The sequence below is a fragment of the Temnothorax nylanderi genome, unplaced genomic scaffold (genome assembly GCF_030848795.1).
Source record: "Temnothorax nylanderi isolate EJ_2023f unplaced genomic scaffold, tnyl_v1.0 TNYL_tig0018_pilon, whole genome shotgun sequence".
NCBI lineage: Eukaryota > Metazoa > Arthropoda > Insecta > Hymenoptera > Formicidae > Temnothorax > Temnothorax nylanderi.
Genome location: NW_027249080.1, coordinates 1,822,047 through 1,844,293, shown reverse-complemented (window position 1 = coordinate 1,844,293; position 22,247 = coordinate 1,822,047). Strand labels below are relative to the sequence as shown.

Sequence of the window (22,247 nt, the reverse complement as noted above, 5' to 3'; positions counted from 1 at the left end):
GCCGTTTCGCCCATTTGCTGTGCGAGCAAAAAGAAAGAGAATTAACAGCGTTTATATTTCATTAAACTCGGTTTTAAAAAATATATCGTGCAAACAGTTAGAAACAGCTGCTGCATTAACTTTACGCACGGAGGGTTTGGCCCTAAAAGAGTCCATTACGACGACAGAGTGATATCGCGTTCTCTCGCTCGAAAAAGTAATTTCACCGCTCAGACATGTCCGACATAACCGCGAACGGTATCCTGACAGCCGTCGCGCGGCTACGAGAGCGCATTGTCTGACGCGTTCGCGACTGTCTGTCGACCGCCGATAGGATTCATGGAAAACTGGCCCATAGAAATCCGCGATGGCGGTGTCAGACTCTCCGGGTATCATCGAAAGAGAGAGAGAGAGAGAGAGAGAGAGATGCACGCGCGCGCGCGCACACACACATATATCGAGGCAAGGACGTATTGTTTGCAACAGACAGATTCATTTAAACTTGTCGTTCGCCGCGGGATACCCGCCGGAGTTCTCTCGGTTCTCCATTAAACGGCACTCAGACGCGAGCTTTTGCACCTGTACATACGTTTCCGATCGCGTCGAAATTCATAACGCGCCGATATTTTTGGAGTCCCGCCAACAACTGGTAACGCGCGATACACTGTGGCCCACGGGTAAACTATCAGGAGTAAATTTTACCGTGCCAGATGAAATATCAGCGCAAATTAACAGTATCATGTAGGAAACACCGATGCTTTAATTCATATCCAACATTTACTAAGGGACGCTCTGTAGAATCCACGTTAAATTAATCGGTGAGGTTTTTTTTCGATAATAGACGTGCATCTCGTTTACCTCAATTCCGCCATCGCCGACTAATGAAAGTCCAGCCGGCGCGCATTAATGGACTGAAAATTTATCATTCAAAGCGATTCGTAATAATAATGGTTAAAGTGATAAATGTTACGCATTCGGTAACAGGCTAGAATTTTAATAAAATGTTTCGGTCAGCGGTTGAACGCAGCCAGGAGCCATCTACATTAATTTCGTTAATGTCGTTTACGGACAATTAAATTTTGTGTTTGGACACGATCAGTACTCATTAATCTACGCGCCAAGCGCAGATTGCGATGCGTCGTCGAGCACAAAACGTATATTTTGATAAAATGTGTTAATTATACACGGAAAAAAAAGGATTAGCTACTATAGCAAATCTAGTTGTAAAATATGGATAACTAACATTTTTTACAACTAGATTTGCTACAGTAGCTAATCCTTTTTTTCTGTGTATAATTCTGTGTATAATTGCATTGCTTCGCATGCGCTCTCACGTCCTCTAGCTTGCGATCGTGTTTTATATGTAATAATTAAGTAGTAATAAACATGATGTTTCGAGAATCCTTTCACGATGTTGCAGAATTTTCACCGACAGGTTGCATACGAATGATATGTGACTTTGATAGGATGCAATGTACGTAACTATATGCATTTCGCACGTTTGTCCATGGTGACTGTCCATTCTACTGTCAAATTACGAATGTGGCGTGTCATATATAGGACGCACGGACGTGTTGCACATATCGAAATAGCGAAGTGGGCATATCGAACAAATGCACACGTAAAGGCAGTGTAAACACAGTGAATAGTACCTAATTTGCAAATGTAATTTCGCTTCAACTAACTTATTATTTGCAGAATATATACATACATATATATATTTTTTCAATTATTGATATATATTATTAATATATCACAACCGAATAACATCATAAATTGTAAACAGATTGAAAAAGAGATTAATAGGATAGGTTAAAGCATTTTAAAAACGGACTCTTGGTAATTACTAATTTTGCACGTGATAATTATAGCAGGTTGCAATTGACAATTTTGCAAATTTTATGTAACGCTTACTGTGGCAAAAGCGGCCAATCTAATTTATGCATTTTGCAGACGATTTAACGACTTAATGAGATTGACGGAAATGACGATCGATAATTTCGTCAGCGGAAATAACCATCTAATGTGTCGGAGAGTGACGTTCACCTAGCTGTCCCGACTGTCAGCTATCCGACGTATCCACGGAATTCGAAATATTCGGAAATAGACTTGTCTCCATCATCTCCTACCTGCCTGAAGCGCCGTCTAAAAATACGACAGAGTACATTCGCCGAGTGAACGAGGGATCGATGACTGGGTATTCGGTAAATGTGTTCCTCGCAAACAAACAATAAAGCCGGCGAATGAGAAGCTGCGATAGTGAATAATATTACACGATAATTAGAAATGAAAACGGATGTTGTTTCAGGCACAATACACGTCAAAGTGGACGTTTTATTACGCAATATTAATTAAACAAAGTAGACTTATTTTCTTCGTTCAATAAGGGAGAGCAAACAACATCCTGCATATTAACGGTATCTTCATTTTACACACTTGTGTTGTCGCACTAAGTTTCTCCGAAAGCGCGATTAATCAACAACGGTAAACTCGAGTTGTGCGAATTATATGGTTAATAAAGTTTTGCGCAGCGGTATCTGGGAAACTCGATTCCAAAAGCCGTAGGTATGCGGAATTGCGTAGTGACGCGGTTGCGATCTCGTATAATTTTTTCGCCTCAGTTATTAGGCCATTTTTTATTAAGAACGATCAATGGCCTATAATGGCCAATACCATTTCCCTATTTGCGCGAGAACGCGCCATTAGAGTGAGAGGAACAGATGTGGGGTCAATGGAGTTTCGAAGAAATATGAAAAAGACAAATGGAAAATCGAAAGGCAAAACCAGGCAGGAGAAATTTTTGAAAATAGTTCTCGAGTCAATTTCCAGGTAGTTACCTACACTGCCCGATATAACCTAATGGCTCGCGTGCCCCTAATGGGTAAAGAAACTCTCCACGCACGAAAAGCAACGATCGAAACTACCACGCCGCTTGCACGCACGCACGCACTTATGGAAAATCAGATTTTGCAGAATTACTACGAAAATTGCACCGTTGTTACATGAATTATGTGAAAATATAGCTCACGTGAGAAGTTCACGGTGATATTCGTCAATGGACTACGTCTTATATGAATTTTCGTTTAATTTATCGCGCAAATACATTTGTGCAATGATACAAAAACTTCTCTACGAAACAAGATAATTACTTTTATCCCGCTGTTTCAACGCATCATATACCTAGTGTGAGTCAATGCTCAAAATCAAGGTCATTAAATTAGGAAACGAAGATTAGATTCCAATCTAACTTGTCTAGATTCCACGTCGACGGATATCGCAGCCCACACGTACGGTACACATAGTGTATGAAGCGGTTTGAAAGTAAGCTGTGTAATTAATTCTTCGAAATCGTGGCAAACTCGCTAGAAAATCCAAACCCGTCTTACTGCGCGAATATTCAAATGTCAGTACCGCAACCAGTTTCGCGGTACTCTTCCGCGACGGAATTAGCGTCGCGCTATCCATTTATTAGCGTTAGTTGCTCAACGGGTAAATTATACGCGGCCGCGATAGCCACACGACGATTTTATACTGCCGGATAATTTAAGTTCTCGTAAGTAGTCTATGATGTATTAGACGTATAAATATATTGAACAGGTATCTGTAGAACCTTTATTTGCTTTTTATTTGAGAGAAAAACTTAAAACGCGAAGACAAGTTGATCCTGCAATCAAACTGGTCACGACGACGAAATTACTAAAGTGGCATCATTTCCTGTATTTTTTTACATTAAAATATACAATTTACATTATAGGTTTTCTTAATATTCTATTATACTCTTCTCGGTTACATTAAGTCAAGATTTAATTGGAGAGATAAAGATATCCTAATCGCAAAATCATAAGAACAATAAAAGCAGCCGATAATCGGAGCAATCTTTTATTTCCACCTGGCAAGAAATGACGCTCACGTTAAGATCTCGGCAGTAAAACTGCCACATGCTATTTCTCCATTTTTTTTCCGGGATGATATCGCGGAAGCTCCTCCGAGTCTCCTGGCGATACTTCTTTCGCTTCCGCACGGTTGTGCGTTTCTACTTCATTCGAGGAAAATGCCAGACGGCCCGGCGAGAGATCCCCAGCCCTATAACACTCCGGCGCGAGTATTATCAAAGTTCTTCCCCATAGACACCGTAAATCTTTGTAGGTGGAAGGAAAGGCGTTCCCCGTGGTCGGAGAGCCGGCACGACGAGACAAAGGAAACGCCGCGCTAAAGCCACTTTATCCGAACTTATCGTGTTTGCCTGTAACCGACCTGCCCACTTTCAGACACCGCGGCGCATCGTGTCTGCCTGAAAATTCAATTTGCAAAATAGTATCGCGCAATTTCCTACGTAATTCACTCGCTGCGCCAGTCGTCTGACAATGTTTCCATTGCCGCTTCATCCCGTTATCCCTATCCACGTCAGACGTTTATGGAAATACCGGTAATGTCAGGTATTAAAACGCGTGATGATAATGACGTTACGCGTGTACCTTAATGCTTTTCTCTCGATTAATATCTATACAATTCAATTTCATTGAATTATTAACATTATAGTGTAACACATATGTATTATAATGGAGTATTTTTCTTATTTTTCAGAAATTAGGATCAAAGTGGTTGCGCAGATGCGTTACTATCTTTAATATCAATCGCGACGATCAAGTCCACCACATTTCATCAAATTCCACGGCCACGCGAAAGTCTTCGGATCGGAACTCGTTCCATGGAATCGTCTCGTTCCAATGTGAACGGAGATATCTCTGCCGGGAGGAGACGCGCTCAAAGTAAGGAACGGTCGCGTCACGCGACGCCCATTTCAACAAGTCGCGGAAATCGGTAGTTACCGATATAGTTAGATACCTCCTCACTCTGTTACGCGTTACCCTCCTCACTCTGTTACCTTCGCGGTGGTTTACGGAACACGAAACGGTTTCTAGCGTTACGTGCGGGATCCAATGATCCCTGACACGAGAACGATGCCCGTGAATTTATCGCAATGCGTTGCAAACCTTCATGCAATTAACGTTCAAAGATTTTATCAGAGAATATGACAGTCGTGTTCTTTCTAATAATTACAATGTATTTATGTATTAATATGGATACAAAATAGCGATAATTTGGCGAAAATTCCGATTAAAGCATAACATTATCGATTTAATGGGGTAAGGGGGGGGGAAACCATAAAATCTTGCTCTCTGATTAATTTTAACGAGCTATATCATTAGAAAACTCATTTCGCACTTGATCATCAGGAAATGCGCCAGCAAATTTCGCGAAAAATTCTGTACTTTTGCGTAGTGGAGAAAGTTTCTGCTTAATCTTAGTCATCGGAAAAGTGATCGTACACGCCCGCTGTGATTTTTCGCGTTGCATGATCGGTCGAGGGTGAACCAGCATAATGAAGAAACTCTCATCTACGACTAGCCGTAACTCGCAATGTCACGTTCACGTATACCAACCATGAGGATGACTCATAACGCATAACGTATTTGCATAATAAAAAGCAGTATGCAAATGAGCAATATGTACATATGAATTGTTACTCTCCATCCATCAGACATAAGAGGATTCAAATAAAGAGTTATAAATCGGATGAGCCGGAATGTAATAAATTATTTTGATCGCGAACATTATTATTTAATAATTGTTGAAATATATATATATATATATATATATATATATATATATATATATATATATCACTCTTTGTCGATACCGAATACATTGTATACTCAATCGCAAGCGTGTAATATTAAGTATAAATAATATTAATTACTAAAGATTTTTCTAACATTGTACATTTAGGGATCAATATTTTCCGGCACACCCTTTTGAGTCGACAAAACCAATTAAAATTAAATCACGGGCACGGTATTCTCCAATTACCTCTCACGTTCTTTTTGTTGCTCACGCGTTATCACGCGCCCCTTCGATCAAGGGTGGCAGGTGCTTCTTACACGGCTTGCGGGGATAGCAGAGACGATACGATGTACTTAGGTGTCGCGTGCAGGGTGGTCGCGCATCGACTGAGAGCTTCCCTCTTTCGGAGGGACCGAATCCGCAAGAAACGACAACGGCGACGCCGCGACGCAACCCCTTAGCGGCCAGCCAACCATCCGGCCAGCCGCCCCTAGTCGCCGCCGTCGCCACCCCCGAATGCATCCCCACCGCATCGGCGATTATCGAGAGAGGGGATATGTGTATCGCCACGCGGCCGACAAACTGGTGGGGGTGTCTGCTGGTGGAATTACTTCGCTCGGCAAAAAACATCCTCCCTCCCTCTCTCTCTCTCTCTCTCTTTCTCTTGCTCTATCTATCTCTCTTTATTCGGAGGGATGGAAAATTGCGGAGTGGAAGGTGGAGGGATGTTCGGGGCCGATGTACCGAAAACATGAAGGTCGCTACGGCGGAACAAATAAATCAAAATTCGTGGCTGAGCGGGTTGGTAGGGATTTTTCGGCGTGGATGGCGAGAACATGACATTGATTATGTACAAGCTAGGATGAAGGTGCGGCATGACGGAATTATCTGATATTTGAGACGGTAAAACCGTATAGTGCACAGTCTTTACTTTTCGCAATTTACAATGATCCACAGTAATAGTAATATAATTGCAAATTAAATCCAAGATTGTTGCAATCATAGACCATTTTTATAATTTTAATAATTTTAATCTTCATAATTTAATAAAACTGTTATTTTAAGAAAGTTTCAGATATTGTAAAATTTTTTCTACACTTTCTATTATTTTAAAGCTTTTGACACGTTGTCATTTCCAATTCTGGCAGTTCTCGAGAAAATACGCCGGTTATAATTTAAAATCTAATTATTGTAAAACGCAACCTACAGAATAATCTTCAAGGCTAAGAGATGACTTTCACGTCGATTGAATTTTACGAGGGATGATTGATGAGGGCAAAACAACAAGAAGATTGAGATGGTGGAGAGAGAATAAATTAAAATTCATCACACACGCAGATTTGGAAAACAGCTGTAATCAACAACTGTAATCAGTTGTCGTTGAAGCCGGAATTATTAAACTACTAAACCATATCAAAACAAAAATAGGAAGAATATCGCTTTTATAAACATAACATAGAAGCATAAAAATAAAAATGGAAATATATATAGTGTATTTGCAAATAAAAGAAGTTTATACCGTGCAAATTTTACGGAAAAAATGTAAAAAATTATGTACAAATATATGAATAAAAATATTATCGCAGTATTAAAAACGCCAAATTTAATATCTGGACAATGTTTGAAGCGGCTATTGGTTACTTAAATTTTTAAAACTGACGACACTTCGTATCCTTTAATGCGATATTACTTGCTAAAAAAGGTTCGAGAACATAAACTCGCAAACAAAAAGTTTCTTTCCGTCTAGAAAAGTTCATAACGGCACCATAGAGACGGAAGAAAGTGGCAAAAGGCGAAAAACTAAAGCTAATATGTCAGCGAGCAAATGTTACGAGTGTGACCGCAAGAAAATTAAATTTTGGATAAATAATATAGAAAAATAGCGCGTCACGGTGAATTAAGTTAATAACACATTTCGACCAATTTAACGTAAAGCAAAATTCGTAGGAGGAATTACATATACAAGAAGTCAAGATTTATGTAAACAATTTTTTGAAATTGTTTGCAATATTGTACGTATAAACATTATTATTATTATTATTAAGAAAAAATATTATCAAACATTATCAAATTTAATAAAACATGATGTACTGTGTAATCGAGCAATGTTCTCTTGGGGGGGGGGGGTGGACTTCAAGTATTCCGAGAAATAAGATTGATATTTTATCAGATGCAACTTTTAGATAACTTCGTTAAAAATGCGATAACTGGAAATTTGTTCGCGAGAGCCACGAGGTCGAGCGCCGCGAAGCCATCGTTTTTGCGCGCTGTCGGGAGCGACGCGGAAGATAAATTAGAAGCCGTCGAGAGATAGGCGGTGCAAAGTAAGGAGAACGAAATCCGTATCAGTCGTCAGAGCTTGACAATTTCCTCAGGGTGGTCGTCAAAACGACACTGTGAGGATTCTTGGGTGGCTGCACGACGCGGTGGAAAATGCGAGGGATTGATGATATCGGGGTGTATCCAACCCGTTGGCACGAAATAAGTTCGGGAGATAAAAGCTCAGCTGGAATTTATCTGGTCTCCGCATCATTCATGGACTTCAATAATAACGTCTCGATAATAATTCGGATAGAAAGTATCCGAACAGTGAAATATAAACATTACAAAACAGTCATAATACATTGAATTAAATATCAAATTTCCCGCGTTATATTCAATTTATGTTTTTCTCGTATTTCATTCGTTTGTAAAATCAATTTATGGTGTAAATGTATAAAATAAATTTCGAAAAATAGAAAGGAAATAAAAGACTTGCTAGAAGAGAGCCCTGCATATCACTGATTTGCATAAGGCGAAGTACTCGCGGATTACAATCTCGGAGGACACGCTCCGCATCTTAGACGGTTCTCTTCCCACGGGACGACTTCTCGCGAATAAGAGATAACCGTCGTTTCGAAAAATGGCAATCCGCCGTTGCAGATTGCGATGTAGCGCACGAAAAAAATTGGCGTAACCTATCGCTTTTATTCGGCGTGAGACCGAGACCGAGAATGCGGAAAAAACATACTAGAATGAAGTTCTGTGGGGCGACGATCGAAGACTAACCTCGCTCCGTGAATCAAGTATGAAAAACCGGTTCTTGAGTGCAGCGGAGGATCTTACGGTGCATTGAAGACAGCCAAGGAAGTTGAACGGGTAGATCGACAGACGGGAGATCGATCGTGTCAAGGAGGTACAAGTACGATGAGTCGTCGTGCCGTTGTGCACCGTCTAATTTCACGCAATTCTGCACCCGTGCGTATAAACACCGGTTAAATTCGAACAAGTACTTATTTTCCTCGCCGAATTTATCTCGGCATGGTTTCGTTAAACGTTTACGACAGTGAGAGTCCGCATTCCATTTATGTCCGTAAACTATATGGATATTAATTTGATCAAATGTACGAGAAAATGTCCAAACTTCTTCACTATTTCTTCAGGTTTTAAGACACAGTAGATTCTCCTTTTGTTATATCTTTCATGTATATGCAACGAAGGCTTGATGACCCGCAAGTTAAAAACTGCTTTTCACTGTGGTCAATTTTTTATGTTTTATATGAGCCGAGAGTGTTCAAACTAAGTTTCGCATTCGCGAATTATGTGAAAACTTTCTTGGAAGCCCATGGTGACTACGAAATTACGTGATAGTATCGTCATTAGATGGAAGTTTTATATTCAAAATCCCTAACGTAACGCTGAACCTAATACAAAGCTTTAAATATGACAATTTCTCTCTGAATATGAATCACAGAATAATGATAGAGTTTGACAATGAGTCGCAGACAAAAGGCAAACTCGTCAAGTTGAAATTACCTTAGTAATTTACAAAATACAATTCTATTTCGTCATATCGTGATTTACGTACGAGTTAATAATTATCGCAAGAGAACTGTGTTAAAAAATAATGTAAATGTACTTAACTCTATTGGTGCTAGCAAATTTTTTAATACATTTCTCAAGGATAATTATTTACTCACTCTTGTATATAAATTACATATTGCTATATAAATTCCTCGCGTATTTTACACAATTATTGTATGCAATTTACGTATAATCTAAAAGTTAGAATAAAGCAAGTAAATACGTAATCTCGAATATACGGCGAGCTGATCGGTTATCGATAGCAGTGTACCGGATTTTCGTGTTGATTGTTCGGCTCGATTACTCATCGAAATCGCGAGGGTATTAGCTCGAGCAGATAATGCGCGAAGGCTAAAGCTCTGCGCAAGCACGCTGCCTGGACCACAATCGAGAAGCGGCCTGTGGATATTCGAGCATCGTCCGGATATCGGCCGCTCCCTCACAGCCGAGACAAGGGATTGACGTTAAGTATGTTAAATTAATTAACGTTAATTAATGCTTCCCCGAGGACTGTAGAAACGACGAACGAACGTGGAATACAGTGCAGGGATTACCGTGTCCCTCAGCAAGAGCCCATTAAAAACTACCGGAGCTATTTATTGCGTTGCCCATGCGAACGCACGCGGTCGCGCATAATTGCCCCGTTGTTAGAGAAAAAAAGAAAACTAATTTTGTCTCCCCTAGCTAGCTAGGGGGAGAACGCGCGAGGGAGAACATAATCGTCTTGTGCCGAAAGTTAACTTTTTACCGTAATGGAAATGCCGAGTTTCCATACACGACGGCTGATCCATCAAAGATAAATGCGCCCGCGCGTAAAACTTTGATGAATCGGCCATACAATGTATAATTTCAAGAATTTAATCGGTACGATCCTTAACTCGATTGCTCCGATCAAAATTCACGGATCATAGAAAGAATTATACTTTCTACTTACTACTATACGACGAATATGCTATATTTTTATACAATCGAGATCTTCATTTATTATGACTTATTAGCAATTTAACTTATATCATTAATACCGATGTGTTTCAACCGACGATCAAATGCTTTCAAAAGTCATTACAACTTATCGTTTGTAAATTAGAATTTGAAATCTTATTTTTCTATAAATAGAGAGAAGATACCCAGGATCGGGCGCGCTTAAGTACTTAAGCACTTCCATCTGACAATGAGAGAAAAAAATCCCCCTCGAAAAGTTCTGGCCGAGATAAAGATTAAAGATTCCATTTTCATTTTCCACAACGGCAATGATTCGAAATATCTTAAATCAACTTTCGAAACTTGACCCTCTTGAGTAAACTCAATCTGCGGACAAGACTCCTCGCAACTAACATCCCCGTTATCAACTTCCCGCGTATGTACCGGGATATCTAGTGTCGCCACAAAGACTAGACGCGTTTCCTCGTCTATGCTTGCACCATTGTGAGTCAGAGGAGACGAATAAAGCAACCGACATTTCAGGGTTGCGGAAAGTCCGATGAAACGGCGCAAGTTTGTAAGATCGCCTATTTACAGATTACCACTATTCGCGTTGAAAACGATATTGCACGTTATATATTACTATTTATTGATATCATAACGTAATATCACTTGAAGCACAAAGAAAAATGCACAAGATCCGATAAACATTCTATCGTGAAACAAAAGATGTTAAATTAAAGTTTGATAATTGGAAAAATGATAAAAATAAACATGCTGAATTTGTTTTAAAAGCTATGGGGGGAGAGTACGGGAAGGAGAAAATTTTTCTATGGTGTATATGTGAAATATTATTACATACGTATTAAATTACTTCTAACAGTTAAAACTTGCTATTAATCAACCTGTCAATTTCAGTTAAGTGCTATAATGTACATACACATAAGAAACTAAAAGATAAAACCAGCTGTGCAGGACAAATCAATATATATTATCCGAGTTGTGAAAATCAATAACAGATGACAAATCGATACGTGGATAAGAACCTATTACTGAGCGCACAGACCTCTACGCGGTACTATTAGCTAAATTCAATCGGTCAATCGTTATAGTTATAGAATTAATTATTGTGACATGTGTTCATAGAATTTTCGATTTTAATTAATCTCTAAAATATTTAAGTACTGTACGACAGGTCCGAGATACTTTTTATACCCATATCCCGAAAGCCTACATGCCATCTTTCCAATCCTTTTTAACGGTAACTCCCGATGCCGAGAACGTCCCGATCCTAAATTATTGTGTTCGCGTGTCCGCTCCTTGGCGTGCCGGGATTATCGGGATTCCGTGCCCGGCCTTCCGAAAGATGAATAATCGCTGCGAAGCTACGATTCCCGTGGGACGAATAGCAATTCGTGCAGCGGACGTTGAGCATTCGCCGTTACGTACATAAGAGAGCACCCGTTAGATCAACTGGCCGCCGCAATAAACGAGATCTCGACATAGATGAGGATTTGCATCGCGAATGAGAATAACGTAGACAATTTAACTATCCTACGCTTGGTCTCTCGTCACGGAAATCAGAAAAATTCAGGGAAAAATATGTTAATTACGTAGAAAAAGGAAAATCAAGTAAGATCTAGCCGCGAGTAAGTCGGACGGTCATTAAGCGACTGTTTATCTCGTTTTACGTACTGATTCAGTTTCGAGCTGCATAACATTGCGAGTGAACTTGTGATCAACATTAGAGACTCTATGGAAAAACGATATATAAATCTCAGTCAGCGTGATAAAGTCCTCAACATATATTTCTCTCGAAATAACTCGTGAAATAAATAGGGATATATTTTGATTAATGCTACATACTACACACATGAGCGTATCTATAATGTTACACACGATACATTACATTATCTGTAATTTTCTTTCGTAGGAGGGTCACCGACTGGCTGCGGACTGGCACAGAGGCAGGAAGAAAGTGAACCCATGACAAAAAACAAACAAACGATTACACAACTTTGGCGGGGAAAAACTCCCCAACGGCGCGCGCTCTCATCCACGCGGCCAGCTCACCCTTATTACGTATAAAACTCCGTTATAAATCTTGCATCCTTTGTTTCGCAAAAATAAAGGACCGCGGTAAGCATAGGAGCGACACGCGCAAAGCGCTCGCCTTTATTTATAAATCTCGCGTACGTACATACATATCAAAGAAATACGCTCCTTTTCGCGATCGCTCGAACGGACCAACGGTAAATCGGGAAAACTCCTTGGCACTCGAAACACGTTTACCTCGTAACTACTACGCGGCACGCCGGGCGCGAGAAAAATACGAACAAACGGCGGTAAGGCGTCGTGTTTATACATCGACGCGGCATAAATTATCGCCTAGCGACTGGCGACACGTCGCGTGACCTATAACGACCACTCTTATTACGTTCGTTTTGAATTTATCGGAAGAACGAACAATGCCCACTTGACCCTTGATGTGTTTGGAGAAACGAGCTACCCTTGCGCTACCAGTTATCACGATCGCGTTTAATAATATGTAATCATCTCTTAAATCGTTTCATGCGTGTGTTCGTAATAATACTCATTAGTAGCGAGAAACGCGTTTGGTATCGAAGGAATACTTTTTTTTGTATATACCTAGTCAAATATAACTCAAATGTAACATTCTTCGTGTTCACAAATTTAAAGGAAACCCATTATTCATACGGTCAAAGTTTTCGCTCTTCAAGAATTTCTAAAAACGATGTTAATAGTAGAACAGTCTAAAGTCTAAGAGATACAATCTACATGATTTCATTTAGCGGAACGGCCGAGCTCGTTACGCTTTCCCAGGCTAATTCCCGGCTTCATCCAGGAGCGTAATCCCGTGGAATCAAGTTTTGTCCCTCTCATTGGTCCATGTTGCGGTTAGTATTGCCGGCCGACCCTCTCTGAACTTCATGGTCTCGAGAGCTGGCCGCTGGGAATCGTCGCAACCTCTCTAATCCACGAAATCTCCGTGAAACCGATCGCATTTCTCGTACGAATGATCAAAAACATATTTCTATTTATTCTTACACGCTGTGGAATCGCTCACAGCGCGCTTTTGATCGTCGATTGACCTTCGAGTAACTTTGCCAAGCAGTACCTTATCGCTCCGTTCGCGTATTCATTTTAAACGCATATTAACGAGCCGTGTCGCGATATGGTTTTCGGTATAGAGATAAACACCAAAGTAATGCGATGACTCATTCTGGAGAAGCCGTTATCGCTCTTTTCAGGTAAAATCGCAAATCGCAACTCAAAAGAATTCATGTCGGAAAACCTTCTTTATGACGCAATTTCGCTCTGTCTTATAGCGTCTCTACGCTACATATTTAAAATCTCTTCCAAGTTTTCCGTGGAATTGTGTAAAGCAAAATAAGCGGCTTTTAGGCTTAGTATATTCAAGAAACTAATTTCCTCTCCTGGCTTCTGATATCAAAAGTTTCTATGTTCACGAGCGTCTCATGCAAAATGAGAAGTATCGTTCGAGCATAAAATTTATGAAAATAGAAGCTCAGAAGGAAAATGTTTTGGAATCGCTGGATTACGTCACGACGTAGGATGTTACACGTAAAGAAATCAGATAGAAAGAATAAGAAAATAAGAAAATTTCAGCGATGTAGCATCTCGTACAATTTACATTCTACATTTTGCTGAATATGTCTTTCGAATGAATTTCGGAAGCAAAAATTTCAGTATACTGCGAATGTTCCGAAATCCTTCTTCGAGAAAGCCTAAATTCGGTCTGATGGAAATTACATAATCCTGACATAATATCATGTTAAAAATGAGTATGTAACAATTGTAATACATAACAAAAATTTGAATAATTATATAAAATATCACTCACCCTCACGCATCAGATTGAACAGGAAAAGAACTTACCTGTAACAAGACAAAAATAGAAAAATTATTACAATTCAAATGCTCGGACACTTGATACATTTCACATACGTATATTTTATGTTTACAGTTTAATAAATTAATTAGGAATAACTTTCGCATTCTGGAATGCTGGCGAATCAATGGCGGTAAAAGAGGACAATGCGATATTTGACTCGCGGCATACGCAGGAATTCCGAATTAAATGCTAAGTCGGCGGCGGATCGTATCGCGCCATAAATCAGTATAATCTCACTTAAAAATATATCGTAGAGGTACCGTAGAAATAATTAAATGCAGAGCGAATCAGCCGGCGCCTAAGTCGCAAGACAATTTCGCGGTACCGTGCACGCGTACTTCTTTCGTGCTTAGTAAGGCTCGCCTGCGAAAAAGCTTACTCGCGCTGGAAACGAGAGAATAACGACGGTAATAACGGTTGCTTTCGTTTGTCCTGTCGTTTTTTCGCGACGCACTGCCCGAATTCGTCCATGAATTTTAATCGGTTGGCTGAACGAGCGTAGCCGCTATATACAACAAACAGCGTACCTAAATATTGCGTCGTTACATTTCCAACACGCGCACGCGGCGACGGTTAAAATATTAATTGCCCGTGGGACGCATCCGAAAACGCGAGAAAATAAAAACTAACCCCTATTGCCCGTATGAGGAATAACGAGTTGAACACGTGGAATAGGAGACGACTCTTGCTACAGTAATTGAAACCGTGATTAAGTACCGGTAAAATAAAGTGGTGACTAATGCTTAAATAAAAAAGGTTTGCACCGGAAATCGATAGCGATGACGATTCGAAAAATCCAAAGAACAAATTCGTAATTAAAATTCGCATATTCGCACAATTAAAGTGATTAAATTCTTATTTGTAGAAAATTTTTTTTTTTTCAAAAAAATTCTAAATTCTTTAATTTGGATAACAATAATGGCTTTTACGGTTTAAAACGTCGGGTGTGTTCGTTAATTACATTTGTCGAGCTTGGCTAGAAACGTGGGCAAACATACGCGAGAATACGAGCGTGTAACAGAACACGGAGACACAGATAGCAGCATTATATCGCTCTGCGTTTATAAATGCCGCTATTAATACAGATAACACGAAGCGCGGTAATGCCGAACAATTAAAATTCTACGTGTTTTCAGAGAAACTTTACGCAATCGTGTTAGATAAGTTGAATGAATTATATTTGTGTTCTTAGCTTCAATATTTTTCCAGTTCATCTTCTATGATTTCGTTGTCGACGAGTGGCCGTCGCGGCGGGGAGCTTCTCGATTTTGTCTTGCTTTCCGCAGATGAGATTCTCATCTCGGACAAGCGTGTCACTGCAACGAGAGGGGATCTCTTTTTGTCTCGCGAATACAAAGCCACGGCACGTGGTGTTGTTGGCGGCGAAACAGGTACGGATATTATCGTGCGACGCGCGAAATAGCGTAACGATATCGCGCTTTATTATCATTGTCACTCGCAGGTATATATCGTCCGTGTGATTCACGCTCGTGTCCCGCCAACCGAGTACGACGAAGAGCCGTCCCATATGTCACGAGCTTAATATACTTATATCATGCTTTCATGCTAAGCGACGGTGTTCGTGAAGCCCGTTTCACAAGACACAAGGCGAAGGCGCATGTCGTCGCACCGCCGCCGCCGCCGCCGCCGCTCTCCTTTGTTAACAACCGAGAATTACGAAACTACGAGTTACACCGACATTAACAGAGCCGGTTTTTTTTTCTAGATCAGCGATGCACAACCCGTCGCCGCGGGCCCCTTCGTCATTCTTTCATAACAACATAGCCCGGCGTATTTGTTCACGTTCCGTATATTTGTAACTTCCATTATCTTTATGTTACTATATCTTGCGACGAGAGACGAGAGACCTCCTTTTAAACCTTGGAAGTCGCGAGACTTTACGCGGAAACACATTCGTAAAAAAGTGTTAATCAAGTTTATTTCTCATATAAATTATATGTAAAGAGATCATGCATCTCTTTCTCTTTCTCTCCTTTCTCTGTCTTTCTTTCTGCTATTGTGTGCTATAAAGTTGGTTATCGGAGCTAAGTCTCCAACACGACGATTCTACGCGAGCCGACTAGGATCTTGCTAAGACTTTATAACGCAATATAATAGGCTAGCGCGCGCGCGGCGACGTGGTTACAGCAAGGTTGAGTTAAAATGCTCCTTCCATCGCGGTATCTTTATTTGTGACGATGAAAATGCATAATCTTTCGTTAGCTTACGAGTGGTTTCAAGAGTATACAACGGGGCCGTGCACTCACGTCTCCTAGCCACGTCGTTCTAAAGTCGTCCCGCGTAAAAGCGTCCACACATCATGGCGGGGATCGATAGACACGAGGACTTTTATCGCCGAGATAAATTGCGTTTGCATAAGGAAGGGAGTTTACGTGGCGTTACGTGGCGCTGGTAAATGCTGCGCGAGACACACGGGAAGCCAGAGCGTGCAATGAAAACGATCTACTGATGCCGAAGAACTAAATTTAGCATCCTGCGAAGAAATCGGTAAGAAAAGATGTAATCTGGACAAACGGGTTATCATAAGCGGCAAAATAATGTGGAGAGCTATTGCACAATGATTATATAATAAATTACATTTGAAATTACTTCAGAATTATTTGATTATCTCATTAAGATTACGCGAACCCTTTCTCGAGCAACGATTATGCAAGCTGTTGACCTTCGCGAAACCTATTTGTCTTCGTTAACGGGCGCCATATGCATGACAGTAAGACGTAAGACGGTAATGCTCAATCAAATTTAATGCACGCTGCATCTGCGATCCAGCTTGTCTTTGAGTTCCTTGGCGTGTCGAGACTCGCTTGCCGAAACTGATTGGAGGTCTCCCTAATTAAAGGCACTCGTTTCTAATACCGTTCCTTTATGTTACTGTTATCGTCAAAGTCGCCGTAGAACAGAAGCGGCGGTATTAAGAGCTATCGATTACTGGCATGGGAGAGATTATTATCTTTTAATTAAATTCGTTAAATGTCGGAAATCGATATCAATCACATAGACACACATTTATTACTGACAGATTTCAGTTGGCTCGATGGAATATGTGTAATAATTCGAAATCTCATGACGTCGAAATGAGAATAGGAAAAACTGAGACGGTCTGGAGCTCAATTTCGGTGCGATCGAGCCAGCCTGTATAAAAGGGTAGATATCCTTGAGTGGGGAAGGTACGTCTACTTCGGTTGTTACCCTGGCCATCGACCGTCTACGAACCGCCGCGTCCTGGGGCAAAGACCTTCGCTCGATACATATTCCGTCCAACCGTCTCGATCGCCTTCTCGTAACGCGATAAAAATGTTACATCGCAGACATCTGTTAGATTTGAAGATCAGTTTGATGTTCCGCGATACAACCTGTGACGAACGATACTACCTGCGTGCAACAATACTAAATGCATCGCAAATCAGTTATGTTTATAATAGAGGAAGGAACACGCTTTAAATTAATTAGTTGTCAGCGGAATTTCTTTTGATCAATCATGCAGCTCGTCATACATATTTTATCGTGAAAAGAGAATGACGCGAATGGAGCAACGCCGTCAATTGAAGGTAGAGCAAAAGCGGGATGCTCCGCGTACTCTAATGTTACCATGTTTATTCTAACCACCTGTTCCTTCTCAATCTCTATTCTATGAAAGATGAAAACGTCCTCTTCGACATTTCTTTTTCTCACGGCAGCATTTCGCCAGCTAGTTAACCGGAAATCACGGATTTTCATAATGTGCAAAAACGTACGTTCCATATTGACACGAAAAATTGCCATTTACTCCGATTACATTTTTACGATTACCGCGATTCTTAGTTCTCAAATTCTCGTGCAAACAAATTAATCAACACAGATTAGATTAAAAATTAAAATATTTTTCATATTTCTATTATAATAATTCTATTTAAAGCATAGGAATCAATGTGCAACGGCCTATTTGTTATTAATTTGTTCTAGCTAGTTGTAAATAATTGAATACAACTCTAAGATAATTATCTCTGATAGTTTATTACGTGTCGTGTGATCACGCAGTGGCGATTGTTTTCCGAACGATTTAATTAATGAAGTCAACATGCCGTGATAAATAACGTTAGATGTGATAAATTATTCCGAGACACTGTTGGCGCTGAAAAAGAGGATTGTTACGGTGGAATTTGTCTCTCTATGAAAAGATACTGCGAGAGAGAATGAGTACCGTTGCTTCCACGCCCCGGCGACTACTCTTTCGTAGCCAACGCGCAACGTGACGACGCTGTTTTACAGCTTCATCGGCGCTGCGTTAAAAAACAAAACGCGGAAAGGAATCTATCGCATTTGCCTGAGCCATCTGCTGCGCCGGACATTCTTGTGCCGTCACAGATAAACACGACTGCATTATTAATATGCAATAAAATTGCTTTTAATTGAATATAATTACGCAATAAAATACGTGTAATGTCTCATACGCAAAAATTACATGCACAAAGTCGCTATGTGATGTATTCATATGTTGTTTTCAAATTGCACGTGACTTGGCAATTTATTGTTATGCGCAGAAGTGCGGTCGACTTTATAAAATGATTTAAATAACACGCGCGCGTATATAAATGCTTTGTAAAACTATTTCGTATTGTCACTTAATAATAATATTTCAGAAAACCAACGGTCCGTGAAACTCGCACGGATTTGCCGCTTCCTAAAGTTATTTAACGTAATCGTTCACGTTGTTGCCCAAAACAGTTCGCGAGCGAACATTTCGCGCGTGCCTCGCAAATTAACGCATTTCTCGATATTCGCCGAGCTTCCTCGGCCGTTGATATTCAAATTCGTCTGCTTATCAAAACGCGACAATGTTCCACAACTTTCGAAATATCCATGAAAGTGGAACGTGTTAGAAAGTAATGCGGAAAGCAGACGAGATAGTTCAAGCATTTTTGACCGGTCGACCGAATTCTACATTTCTGGTGGATTTTCCGGTATTCTTCGAGCGTGCAATGTGGGTGTCAAAATACCCGTTCGAAATGTCAGCGAAAGTAGATCACCGCGACGCACGTGCATTTCTTTGCAGACCGTGGAATGTGATGTCTTCTGGCTTTAAATCCGTCACACGTACGGCTTCCTGTGCACCCATACGTTCGTTTGCATCGGACAATGTCAATACCGCGTGACTAAATTATTTGAAAAAAGAAAAAGAAAAAGAAAGAAAAGAAAAAGAAAGAGAAAAAAAGTGTAGTTAAATCGTGGAACATAATGAGAGTGTCCAAAGTCATGTAAATATTTTTTACGCACAACCACTGACTGCGCGTGCCATGTGTGTGTCGCAGGATCACATAGGTTTAAATATAAAATGCACGGAGGAAGAGGGTAGAGATATACCGCTATGGCTATGGCGTTACTTTTTAACGGACGCTGCCATTTTCCGTTCAAGCGCGCGACGTCATCCGATCGGATGCCCCGAACGTGAAATAATGCAGCAGAAGATTCCAGACGGGATGCTGGACAATCGATTTTCTTTAATTATCTAGCGAGTGTCAGTACGGGGCGAAGCGAAGCGTCGAATTATTCAGTGGCTTTTAGAAAGTAAGGAACTGATAATCTCCGATTCCCGTCACGATCCTCTTTATCGGAAATAATACTAATGGAAAATGATAATACGAGACTTTGATGGCTGTGCCGAGAAAGACTACAGCTGTTAAACGTTAAATATGCTCGGGAGTATAAAATATCTCGTATGGTTTTAGCTACTATGCATACTGATATAGATGATATATGGAATTAATCGTTAAACATAGTATAATATTAATGAGAAAAAATTAAATCGTCTTGTTTTTCACCTACAAAATTTTACATAACATAGGAAATACATAACTCAAGAAATATATAATTCTAAATAGAGGAGCTAAATATATTAGCCTAGATAATAATGTCATATTACCATTAGAATGTTAACCGGGTCTGTTGAACGCGCATGCATCTACATGTATTAATTACGTAACACGAACACTATCCCTATTCGAACATTGGTCTGGTTCGATGTAACAAACACGATATGGCTTTATCAGGACGCTCCCAGTAAACGGCACTGTCGTATCTTCATAAGGCACAGTCGCTATAATTCAATTCACGTGGAATTTAACATCCTGGAAGTGGAGGAAATCGATATCGATCGCGTTCGCTGGTAAAAAATTGGACGCGCAATTTGCCGAGTTTGAGCAGCAGCCATCCGGCTGCATTCATCCTTTCCGCGGGTGCGGCGGCAACGGGTGCAAATCGCGGGGTCGTGAGAAAGGCTGGTAGATAAAGGAAATGAGGTATCCCGTGAGGCGGGCGGGCTGTCCGCGAAGATGCGGGAGGCTGGTTGGTGGAAGGAAGGAAGGAAGGGAAAGAGTAGAGGGGAACGGGGAATCTGCTTCTGGCCGAGAGAGATCCGGTCCTCTGGGATAATGGAATTCCTTTCTCCTCTCGAGGCTCGGTACTGACGAGGGAGGTCCTGGTCTCCCATCGACGATCTCGAAAATAAAACCAGGTCTACGAGCGAACGTTGGATTTCAATCAACGTCGATCCTACCTCCCCGTACTTTTCTCCTTACGAGTGAATCCGCCGCCGCCACCGCCGCCACCGCCATTGCCTCCACTTCTCGTCGCGCGAAACGTGAATTAACGTCTAACTCCTCTCGTGCGAAATTCAATTATGGAATACCTGCACGGGAACACATTTCTTCTTTTTCTTCATGCTTCACCGACGACTTTCAGATATAGCCGTCAGAGCTTGCGCGAAAACGGCGAGATTATGAATTATTACATTTTTGTTAACCAAGGTGCAAATTTATTCTATATATATTATTTCAAGATCTGTCTGAGTGACGGCTCATCCTTCTTTAAATATCTCCTGATCGGCGACCCGTGAAAAACAGCCACATCTCTTTCCGTCGAATAAATACCGTGAATACCAACCAATGAATACTAATGAATTAATGTAACGGTAGTCAATAATAAAATGAATTTTTAGGATATCTTTCGATCTTGCGGAAAATTCCACTTATTGAACTCAATCTCCAAAAGTTCAATATTATTATCAATGATATTCTCCATAAATAAAATAAATTGTAACAATTATAATAAGTAGATAAATAACAAATTAAAAATGATTGAACAACCTATAGTAATGCATCAACGGATGCAACTCATTTAGTCGTACATTGAGAGGAGCGCGTTGCGCTCCAATTGATTTTTCACGAGAGCCGTTACCGTCGACCAATCGACTGCTTTTACTGAAACTGAACGCGTTGTTTTTCGGACTTCGACCTCCGACGCATTCTGCAAATAGAGTTCAGAACTTTCCGCAGTATTAACGAATACTTTCGTGCTGACATGAATTCGCATCGAAACACTTGCCGGTCTAAATGTGCTGTCATGATTTATAGATATCGTCCATAATGCTTTCCTGCAATGAGACAGCTTCAGCAAGATGATGGATTACCATCGCTATATAGATAGTAATGCCAGCAAAAGTTAGATACTCCGAACTTGCATTATCAATGCATTATTACCTCAGGATAGCCGTCGCATCTTTTTTTATTATAAAAATTGAAATAAAATAAAAACCACGATTAAACTCATTTTAAAAATAGAATAAATAATATAGTATTTAATAAGAATAGCATATAATGTATCATTATCCTCGGATTGTGATTTTTCAGTGCATTATCCTAAACTTGGCAGGATTCTAACTAATGGATTTAGCAAACATAACGATGAATGAAAATTTTAAGAATAAAATAAAAAAAAATTATAATATCTCGCATTTCCCAAAACGCGCGGTTCAGTTTGTGGTCAATGGCAAAATTGTCAGAGTATTACATGATCCGACGTATTCCAAAAATATTACCTAAAATAACATATTGGAATCTTGGAGAATCGTGATAAATTTTCTTCGCCCTTGATCTCGAGCGTGCAG

At 40.3% G+C, this 22,247-nt stretch overlaps 1 protein-coding gene across 2 annotated transcripts in view; it reads right to left on the bottom strand.

Annotated features, from left to right (window-relative positions):
- Positions 1-22,247, bottom strand: part of Gckiii (Germinal centre kinase III) — an 86,549-nt gene that overhangs the window by 56,147 nt on the left and 8,155 nt on the right. Inside the window, exon 1 of one of the 2 annotated variants that reach the window (XM_071699494.1) lies at positions 5,851-5,998. The exons of the other annotated variant lie outside the window; for it this stretch is intronic. The gene's annotated coding sequence lies outside the window, so the exon portion shown is untranslated. Of the gene's footprint in view, positions 1-5,850; positions 5,999-22,247 lie in introns of those variants that run through there. 2 annotated transcript variants of the gene reach the window in all.